We start from the raw sequence: 10,605 nt of genomic DNA on the forward strand, positions 1-10,605 counted from the left end.
ATTTTCCATATTGTATATCCCTATCTACTTAGAGCTTTGCTCTATTTATACAATGTAGATCTTCTACAGACAACATTACATTATCAAAATAAGGGTGGACAACCCTATGACTCTTTAACAACTACGCGCTTCGTGCCCACAAAATACGGAGTCCTTACATTGGAATTACAAAATTGGACCAAAATTTGGGCTCTAAGCCCCAAAACTGCCCTTGGGGGATCCCACACCCAACAATCTCCAAACCTACTACTGGAACCTCTCTGAGAACTAGAAGACTCCCCATAGTCACTAAAACAGTGGGATCCAGAATGACCATAGCCACTCGCTAACCCACCACCATAGCTACTTCCCGATCCACTACTGTAACTACCTCCTGATCTCACATAACTTGAGCCCCCATAATCTCCTCTTGATCCACCATAGCTTGAACCACCAAATCAGCCCCTCCTGAACCATTGTAACTTCCAAAATGAATCCCTCCTGAACTGCCAGAACTTCCAAAACAACTCCCCCCTGAGCTGCAAAACTTCCAAAACAGCTCCCCCCTGAACTAATGTGTAGATGTGAAATCACAAGAGAATCACAGATATAATCAAAGAAATTGAAATGAATTCGCTTAAAGATAGAAGAATGCAGATACTCCTTGTGTTCTAAAGGGAAATACTAAATTAGTTGTGTTTAGATGTTGGTAGATCACTTCTCTCAACAATAATATACTTGCAAATTTTTTCCCCTTGACTTTATTTTCTGGACATAAAATATATAATATTAGTATTACTTCACACCACAAATTAACTGACCAGTATGAAAATCCCACAAGATGATAAGTCAAGATACATTTGCTGAGAGTGCAATGGCTCATCACTTTGAATACGATGACTGAAATTGTGCTTGAAGAAAAAAAATTCCAAACATTACTTGATATTAAACAATGAACCATTATTGGCAAAGAAGAAGAGTGGTGGTACTCTTGGTTGTAGATGTCTTACATTTTTCACAGTCTACTGGAAAACACACCAGATTTCTTACATCTGATCAAATTTTCAAATACAAATTGTGAGTTCATTTGAAGGAGATATGACAAGCATGCCATTCATACAAGTTAGGTTTTCTCTGTGGTATGTTTCTTTTCTTTCTCCATATTGTTTTTGATGGGGATAAACAATTGTTTATTTTTCATTATTGTTTTCCATTACATTTGATTTGTGTTACATGAAGAGACAAATATATCTTCCACCTAGGTTTCATGAATATTAAAAATTGTTGTCTACCTTAGCCTTTGATCTATCAATAATTAAGAAAACACCATATTCAAACTAATTTTTTTCTCATATTCGTAAAACTTAGCTTCCACCCTAGGTTGTAAGTATCCATGCGATAGCTATGTGTAGGAGGCTCTGTGCTAGTAAATTTATGTAAAACCATTTCATTCTAATCAATTATTATAGTGAGAATTCTTGGCACATTTTTAAGGTTAAAGTCTTGGCATAATTATGAGGGTAAGTCCTAACAGTTGTTACAAACAAATACAAATATTTGTACTTACAAATCTGAGGCAAATTCTGTGAGTTGGCAATGTCTAAGCTTTCAACTATCCCTTGGTATGAGTGAATTATGTATGCACAGTTTAAGCTTATCCATGACAAACAATCCAACACTAGTCTGGATCCTTTCTTGAGGCTACTATGGAAGATTTTTTCTACAAAACTACATCATACTTATAGATTGTGGTCTAGGTGTTAACAGTGAGCACTAAAGTTATTTTAGTAGACAACCTTGTATAGAAATTGCAATGAGATTTTGCTTAAAGGTGACTTAATTGTATCACATTGATTTTGACATGACAACATCAGTAAAATGATATAAGTTGTTGCAGTTGGTATACCTGTGTTTGGTGCATTAATCATTGTATGACATTGAAGGAATCTGGTGGTATTCGTGATCAACACTATTTCTTGATTGACAACAATATGAACCTTGTGTTGTACAACATTTGTATTGACTGTGAAGGATTTAAGGAGGAGTAATTTTGTTTTTACTGAGCCTAACAAGGATTGTCAAATAAATTGTTTATTAGTCCCTATGGTATACATTCTTTGGATCTTGTTTTCTCCCTCAATTGTACCATTGTTTAAGATCATTTAAAATATTAGATTCATAGGATAGGATACCATTAATCATGTGAGCCAGTGATCTTGGACGTTTTCTGATTGAATTCTTCAAAACTTATTGCCATTTGATCTTCCAAAATGTGGAGATAGTTTTGTTGGTTGGAATAATGTTACGAGTTATAATAATAGAGTTTCTTTTCTACTTCCACCTTGCATTATTTTTTGTGGATATGGGTTACAAGCAATATGTTCTTCTGAGTAAAGAATAAATTCTTGTGTGTAGAGTCATTGAGTTTACTATGGTAATGACCGTAACATTTTGTAGTCTTTTGTTTGTTGGCTTGTGGATTAGTGGTTGAGTGATTGATACACGACATCACCATGTTAATGACCCAAAGTCAAAACTAGATATCATAGTAAGTTGGTTGAATTTTATGAGATTTCTATGCAATATTAATTCAATAATTAATAAAAAAATAGAGTGAGGCATCCTAAATCAACTTCTGTTTATAAAGCTTTAGAATTTCATTTTTGCTACATCTCTACATCTTATTTAGATTTTCCCATTCCCATGTCGTGAATACATCTCTGCATATTATATTAGATTTTCTCATTCCCAAGTCGTGGTTGTTTCTCAATTTATGCCTTAAGGCATTTCATTTGCAACATCTGGTGCAAATGCTAGTTAAATATTTTTTACTTCAATTATAAGTAATTATGTTTTCACAAGGTGTACATAATCATATTATATTTGACTATTCATTATATTTATTCTAACTAAAATATAATACAATACTTGTTATTTTTCAAAATCAATAAAAATATTTTAGAAAAATTGAGACATGGTATAACATTTAGATGTGATATTATTAAAATTTCATGGTAAAAATGATTAGTCTCGAGCTTTAATTGTTAATTAAATTGTCTATTGGGTAGGTAAATGTTGAAATTGTTTAGAAAAATAGTTACAATGTTTAAGGTTAATCTTAATTAGAGGTAGAGGGGTTAAAAACATAAAACCATATGATGACATCTCCATTTCCATATTGATTGCAACTCTCAATATGGAATTCTATTGAGAACCTTTACCTCAACAATGAATGCCACTCCCCCAATTCCTCTTCTTCTTCCTTGGGCCATATTTAGTATAGTTTGTGGAATTCAAAGAGCAGATGGTAGTACACTCTGCGGAAGTGAATTCTCTCTCAATTTTCCCCTTACTGATACATGTGAATCCTGGCTATCAAGAATATTCGGAAAAAAATCATGGCTTTCATGCATATTCGGAAAAGAATCATGGTTGTCAAGCATATTCGGAAAAGGACAAAGTTGTTTCTTAACCTGCCCCTAAAACGCATTCAAGGAGATGAATTGAGGTCTTGACCTAAACCTATAGCCTATTTAAAGAGAGGACACCTATTTATCTTGATGTGTTGATATCGACTATTAAAGTCTTGGCTTTCAAGATCTTTTATGATTTCTTAATGAGGTATTTGATATTCTAACTTAATAATATCTTTCATATAAATAAAATCAATATAAATAATATATACATAAAATTGCAATTTTAACATATTTCTTTTGATATAAATACTTTTAACATTAATAATTCATTAAAATTCTAATAATGTAAGTGAAAAAAATTATTATGAAATATAAAATAAATAATTTTTAAAATCAAATAAATTAAATTTGATCTTAATGAAGGTTAGTGATTATCATACATCATATTTCTCTCTCTCTCACTTACATATAAAATTAAGATAATATGCAATTATGAGAATAAATGGGTGAGTGTGTATACATATGTTATGTATTAACAAAAAAAATTACCCATGTAAATTAGTTTAATAAATCTAGGAAAAAAAATAGAAAAAATAAATATATAAAAAAGGTTTTTGCTAATATAAATTAGTTTCATAAATATAAAAGAAAAATAAATATATCAATTCTTATGATCATTTAACAATTAAATAAAATATTAAAAAATAATAATTTAATCCATTAAATTGCAAAATTTATGATATTTAAAAAATATTATTTTAAATAAAAATTATTATAATAAAATAAGGTAATATAAATTTATTAAATAATTTAAAAATTAACATTTACCAGTTATATATTTTTAAAAATTATAAAACATTTCAAAAAAACTACATTTCAAAAAAAATAACCTTTTAAACTTAATAAACTAATTAATATTAAATTCCCATGTGTATTTTCAAAGAAATTATTTGTAATTAACATCTTCTCTCAGTATGTGTATTTACAAATCAAATTGCTTAGATTCCAAATCTCAGATTTATGAACAATGTTCAAACCACAGTTTTGATAAGACGAGGTTAAGGTTAAACTGCAGAGCCGAAATCCCTCTGGTTGTTGCAGTCCAGGTTTGATCCGTAGCTCACCCCGAGAATGTCACAGAATCTTTTGTAAAAGCCGATGCGATCCTCCTTCTCCTTGATGTTTCCTTTCCCGCACTCCAACCCACCGTTGATGATGTTGGTAACCATTCCATATCCCATAGTTCGCAAGGCAGCCTTGTCGCTGCTGGACAGACTCCATTTCCCAGTCATCCATCATGGCAGGAAGGCTTTGGAGGCTATGCGGTCATCCATAACCACATCGCCGTCTTGAACGAGACCATGGGATTGTTACCAATGATGTCAGGGTTGTTTATGCCATCGAATCCGATTGCTTCCCCGGTCACTGCATAGTTGAAATTCCTAAATAATACAAAGCAAATTGAACAAATGGTGCATGAAGGTTAAATTTGATACAGATACTTTTTTGAGTGTGTCTGTGCAGAATACAATTAGAGGAATTAAAATTGGGAGATATAGAAATCGGAGATATAGAAACCAGTGACCATGATAATTGAAGGGGCCCTTGTCCATAGTAGCTCTTTCCAAGTGCATCGGGGCATTGGGTGGTTTCATCGCAATTACCAGGAAGATCGCCTACCTCCTGTTTGAAACAATAACCGCATGAGTATTGGTCGGGAGGGATCGTCGCCCATCCGCCTGTTTAGCAGTATTTCATAGAAAATGAGATGTAAAGCCAAGTAAAATCACATAGAGAAAGCACAAGTAGTAGATATGAAATATGACCTGTGGTTTCATGGGAGGATTGTCCAAAGAAAGCAGCGAGCTCTCTTTTCCAAGTAGCGAGATTTCCAGTGGTGCCGAAGCCAGGAAAATCATTGGCTGCCGTAATGAAGGTAGAGTAGTTGTAGAATCCTCATGCCATGCAAACATCGGCGTTTCTGTGCTTCAATAACTCATTGAAAATGCTTTCATTGATGATAGATGCAATTGCCTGTCCACCATGAGTAGAAGGTGAGGGAGGAGACGGTGAGGGAGGTGTGGGTGAGGGAGGCGTAGGAATCGATCTTCTGCATTGGCTTTGGCAACCCTGCCTACAATAGGCCTTCGTGTCGCCACACCATCCCCATATGCTACAGCACAAGTCATCCCAACGGAGTGCTCCACCTGCTTGCTCTCCACAGTCCTTATCCACAGATACAAAATACAAATTCATCATCATCATTACAAGCAAGGTGATCGCCATCACAGAGAACTTCATCGATTTCATATTTTGGACACTCACTCTATGTTAGCACTGCATTAATTGCAAGTTTCCACTTGAACCATCTGCTACTCAGCTTGCATTCCCATCTTCTACACCTAAACCATCCCAACAGATATGGATGTGTGCTACTACCCAACCTACGATCCTTCTGGGATAGCAGGGAAGAGGAAAGCTCGAAAATTGGATTTCATTAAAGCTTTTAATTCGAATCTCCATGTAAAATCCAAACCAAAGAACATCATACAATCTGGAGCAGTTCGGAACAAATTCCTTTGTGCTCTAAAACTCTATTTTTTTTTCTTGACCTGTAAAATGAAAAAGACGACGCCTAAACGCTGGTTCCTATCTGGAGATTCAAACAGGTAAAACAATAATGGAGCTCATCTCCTAAGTATCTTCCCATTGAACGCCAAAGTTGTGAAAACAATTTAGTTTTTCTAATTTAAATATTGAGCGCGAATGCTGAATTTGAAATTATCTGAGTTGGATGAAGCATTGAATAGATTACTTGAAAATCTAATCAACACTAGTCTAGATGTCGGATAGGGGGTTGTCCAAAATCTGCATTAATTACATTAAAGAGTGGAGCTTGCCGGAGGTAGAGTAATCGAGTTGCCGGAAAGTCCGTGGACATGTATGGCACTCATGGATATGTAGCATCCGGCAGGAGTGTCATGTCACATGTACTTAGCGGTCATTAAATAACTTATAGGGGTGGAAATAAGGCTCACCCCACTTATGTGTCGGAGATTCCTATTTTCGCCACAGTTTTTTAATTAATGCCACCTGACATGGGGGCATTAGGGAAATATAACACGAGAAAAAAAATTGGAGGAGAAAAAAAAACAGCTCGCGTTATATTTCCCTAATGCCCCAGCATGTCAGGGGGCATTAATTAAAAAACTGTGGCGGAAATAGGAATCGCCCTTATGTGTCAACGTCCATGCGACATCAACATACCCTTGTACCTAGATGTTTGTACCCTTATAACTTAAAATTTATAAATATTAGTTGACTTATTTATGCTTTACAAAATCCATTGTAAAACATGATCCCACCCTGATCAGTGACATACACATTGTTTATTTTTTTATCTTCCTAGAATTTACCAAACGCTTAAAGATGGAAATGATGAATAACATTATTCTTACTATAAATTTTACTTTATAAAATTATGTTTTTGATTTATATTAAAAATTAATTATTAAATACATATACCAATACCCAAATATCATTGTTTCCCATGTATTTATTCTTCAAATATTCAAGGTCAAACATAGAGCCACAACCTTGAAGAAATAGCCTAAAGCGGGTTAGATAAGGATTAGAAGGATATTTTTATCATATGGCAAGTGGATCACGAGAAGGATATTTTTGTAATAAGGTCAAGCCACTACTTCACCATGAGAACCAGGGGCGCTGTCTCTAATCAGAAAAAATAAATATTTTTGGAGCCTCCCTGCTGCTAATGACCGTCTTTCTCCATTAAGCTACCTCCATACAAAATCATGTCCATCAAGTAAGGTTATGAAGCAGCCAATCCATGTGATTGAAAAAAGTAATGGCTTAGGGTAAATTTCGAGGATCAGATTTATTCATTTTATTTGAAGTCACCATGGCTAATGCTGGTTATTGTTTGAGTGACATTAGATCATGTATTTTTTTAGGTTTCATATTATTTTAGTGTGGATGGATGGATATTTGTTGGGCATATTCATTATATAAAAGTCATTCTCGCTTCATAATATATATATATATTTTATCATTTTACTTAATGTTAAGTAATTATCTTTTATTTTATTTTAAAAGATATTAATTATTTATTGAAATTTAATATTTTATTTAGTTTATTTAAAATTTTGTGGTGAGTTTGAATTTAAATCATTATCTTATATTATTGGGTAATACTAATTATTTTTTAATTATTATTTTATTTGTATTATTTTTTTTGGGTTTTATTTTGAAAGAATTTGAGTTATTTACATAATGCCTAATTTATAACATTCATTTTAAAAATAAATCTTATTAAAATATTTTTTCAAGTATAAATTATGAACATAATTAATTTAATAATTGTTTTTAAAAAATTATCTATTTAAATTGTTATTTTGATTTAGAATTACAACATTTATATGGAAAATGATTTTGTTATAAATTCAGGGTTTTTAGTTTATCTAAATTATGCTTCCTTAATTAATTACATTGAGAAGAACATTTTTTATACACATTTTTTCTTTTATATATTATTTATGTGCATAAAAATTATTTATATGTATTTCTTTCTATATATTATGTCTTTGCATAATTCATGCAAAAGAAAATTAAATAATGGTAATTTTATCAAACTAAAATTAAAATAATGTGATGTATTCTGAAAATTACACATTTGTTATGCTTTGAAGATTATTATTTATTTATTTTTAATTGTAAATGTGTAAATTCAAATTATTTTTAAGAAAATAAATATTTGTAAATTTTAGTAATGTGGTATATTAGATTCTAATGATATATAGTTATACATGATGTTGATATTGAAAAAATTAATAATAATATTTATCAAATTCAATAAGAAAATTTTAATAACCATTTTAACAAAATAGTTATTCTAAACATTTGATCTTTAAATTGAAGAAAAATTATATTATAGTAAATTATTCTAAAATCCTTTTTAAAGTGGAATGATGTTATATTTTTAACATAAAATAAATATAGCAAAGTAAAATAAGAGAAACGAAAGTAACTTCCAAAGCATTGTAACTTGTCTATCTCCTTTTATTCTCCCCATCTTTATTGTTGTCACTATAATGTAACATAATTTTAACATAATTTTAAGATCAGCCATATGGCTTGTTTTGAATATAAGAAATATGTATAGACTTATCTCATAAAGATAAGGTATCTATACATGTCACCAATATGCATTTATTTAGAAGGCTAATAAGGGGAAGACTATTCCAATGTTTTCACCATGCATAATCAATGTTGAAATAATGCAAAAATGAAGTTTGATATGGGTTGATACATGATGTTGATAATAATTCCGAATGGTGTAGAACTTTGTGAGATTCCCTCTATCAATGTATATGAGAGTTTCTCATAACTAAAAGAATAGCCACCATAACATGGGATTTCCCCCATCAGTGTTAATGAGGATTCCCCTTCATTGAGGTTTTCTCATAATTGAAAATGTGACGATAATAACTTGAGATCCTACTAAGATTTTGGCATTTAGTTATTACATTTATATTGTTAAATTAGTCTTATCCTTGTTGGTTGGTTTTGTGTATCCTTTGTCTCCCATATATACCATGAATACCTATTTTTAGAAGCCATCCCATATTTTACATTTGTTATATTGTAAAAGGAAGTTATATTTATTGTATTGTTATATTTTAACAAATGTGGATAACATAAAGATTAAGTCCCAAGATCATTGATCAGTGAAAGATCCACATCAATGGGCCTTCAATGCAACGCCAAGGAAGTACTTGATTACCAATATTGATTTGAGAAACAATTGATGGTAAATATGCTCTAAAATCTATACTCTATGTGTAGCCATTCTTTAATATACCCTAAGTTCTAACTCTACACACTCCAACTCTTGCATACCTGTATTTAGAATCTTATCAATTTTTTGTTATCGATGGAAGAAATCTTTTGTATATGTGCACATGGAAGCTATATTCACTTCCATTTATTTTGCACTTTTACATATGTGCCACCTCGATATATGTCCCGACTTCCATATACGAACCACTTCCATATAGAGAACCAAGCTTTCATATATGTGCTTCATGGAAGCTATATATATGCACTGCTTCCATATATGTTTTTACACTTTCATATATCTGTACGTAGACATATATGTGTGTATATACAAGAGTATATTCTAGATACATGTATATAGAAAGTGTTGCATGTACAACAATTAATGCATATACCAAACTGACACATACAAAACTATAATTGCATATAGAAAATTAGATATAACTTTCATTTGTGCATATATGAAATCCTGCGTCCATACATGTGTGGCTTCTATATCTGTGTACATATACATAATATACAAAATTGTGAAAAAATGTACATATCCCATCTTGTACAAAATGCACCACGTTTGTATATGCATCACTTCTATATAACTATTTTTTGACAATATTGCGGGATTCACACTTCTCTACTTTGTTTTTATCTTGGGATTGATGAGGTCAAATTCTCTTACACCATTGCTTGCACCATCCCACATTGCAACAGCAGTTAAGGTGATTTTATTTCAACCCCTAGCAATGCCCAAGGCAATTTCGTATATGCGTGCATATACAAAATATATATTGAAATTGGGGGTTAAAAGCATATGCTTGGTCCCCAGAGTTTGAGTTGGTTATATGGGAGATTTGTCTGGTGATATATAGAATATACAAAATTGTGCATATATAAAAAAAGTGTATACACTCTTTTTTTCGTATATGGATTCTTAAGTATCTTCCGCATGTGAATGTATATATGGAAGTGCACATATACAAAAGAGAATCAAAGAGCATGCTCTTTTGTATCTTCAATATAAGTTTGCATAAATTGATTTGGATTCAATCAATATATTATTCATCATCCATTTTTATGGTTTTAGAGTGGAACAATATAATCCTTTTCCCATTCACAATTCCATCATTACCAAAAAAGATTGATTAGGTTCTCAATACAAGGACACGAGTTACCTTTTGTAAAGTTAGCACATGGGTTATACCAAAGAATGACTATGTTGAGAAATCTTAGGCATTGAGATTAGGGTATTTCTCTTCAATTTGATAACTACTTGTGAATGCTTTTTAATTCTTAGATTATGATCTTCTTTTACTTATGTTATTATAGTGTTATTCTTCATCAAACAACTACCAAAGCA

The 10,605-nt window shown here is 31.7% G+C and overlaps 1 pseudogene; it reads right to left on the reverse strand.

Annotated features, from left to right (window-relative positions):
- Nucleotides 1-4,426: 4,426 nt before the first annotated feature.
- Nucleotides 4,427-5,705, reverse strand: LOC149165414 (endochitinase-like; annotated as a pseudogene).
- Between the last annotated feature and the right edge of the window lie 4,900 nt (nt 5,706-10,605).

The sequence above is a fragment of the Pinus tabuliformis genome, chromosome 5_1, assembly GCF_031772625.1.
Source record: "Pinus tabuliformis cultivar Carrire ecotype Pingquan chromosome 5_1, CPIR1, whole genome shotgun sequence".
In the NCBI taxonomy this organism is placed as follows: domain Eukaryota; kingdom Viridiplantae; phylum Streptophyta; class Pinopsida; order Pinales; family Pinaceae; genus Pinus; species Pinus tabuliformis.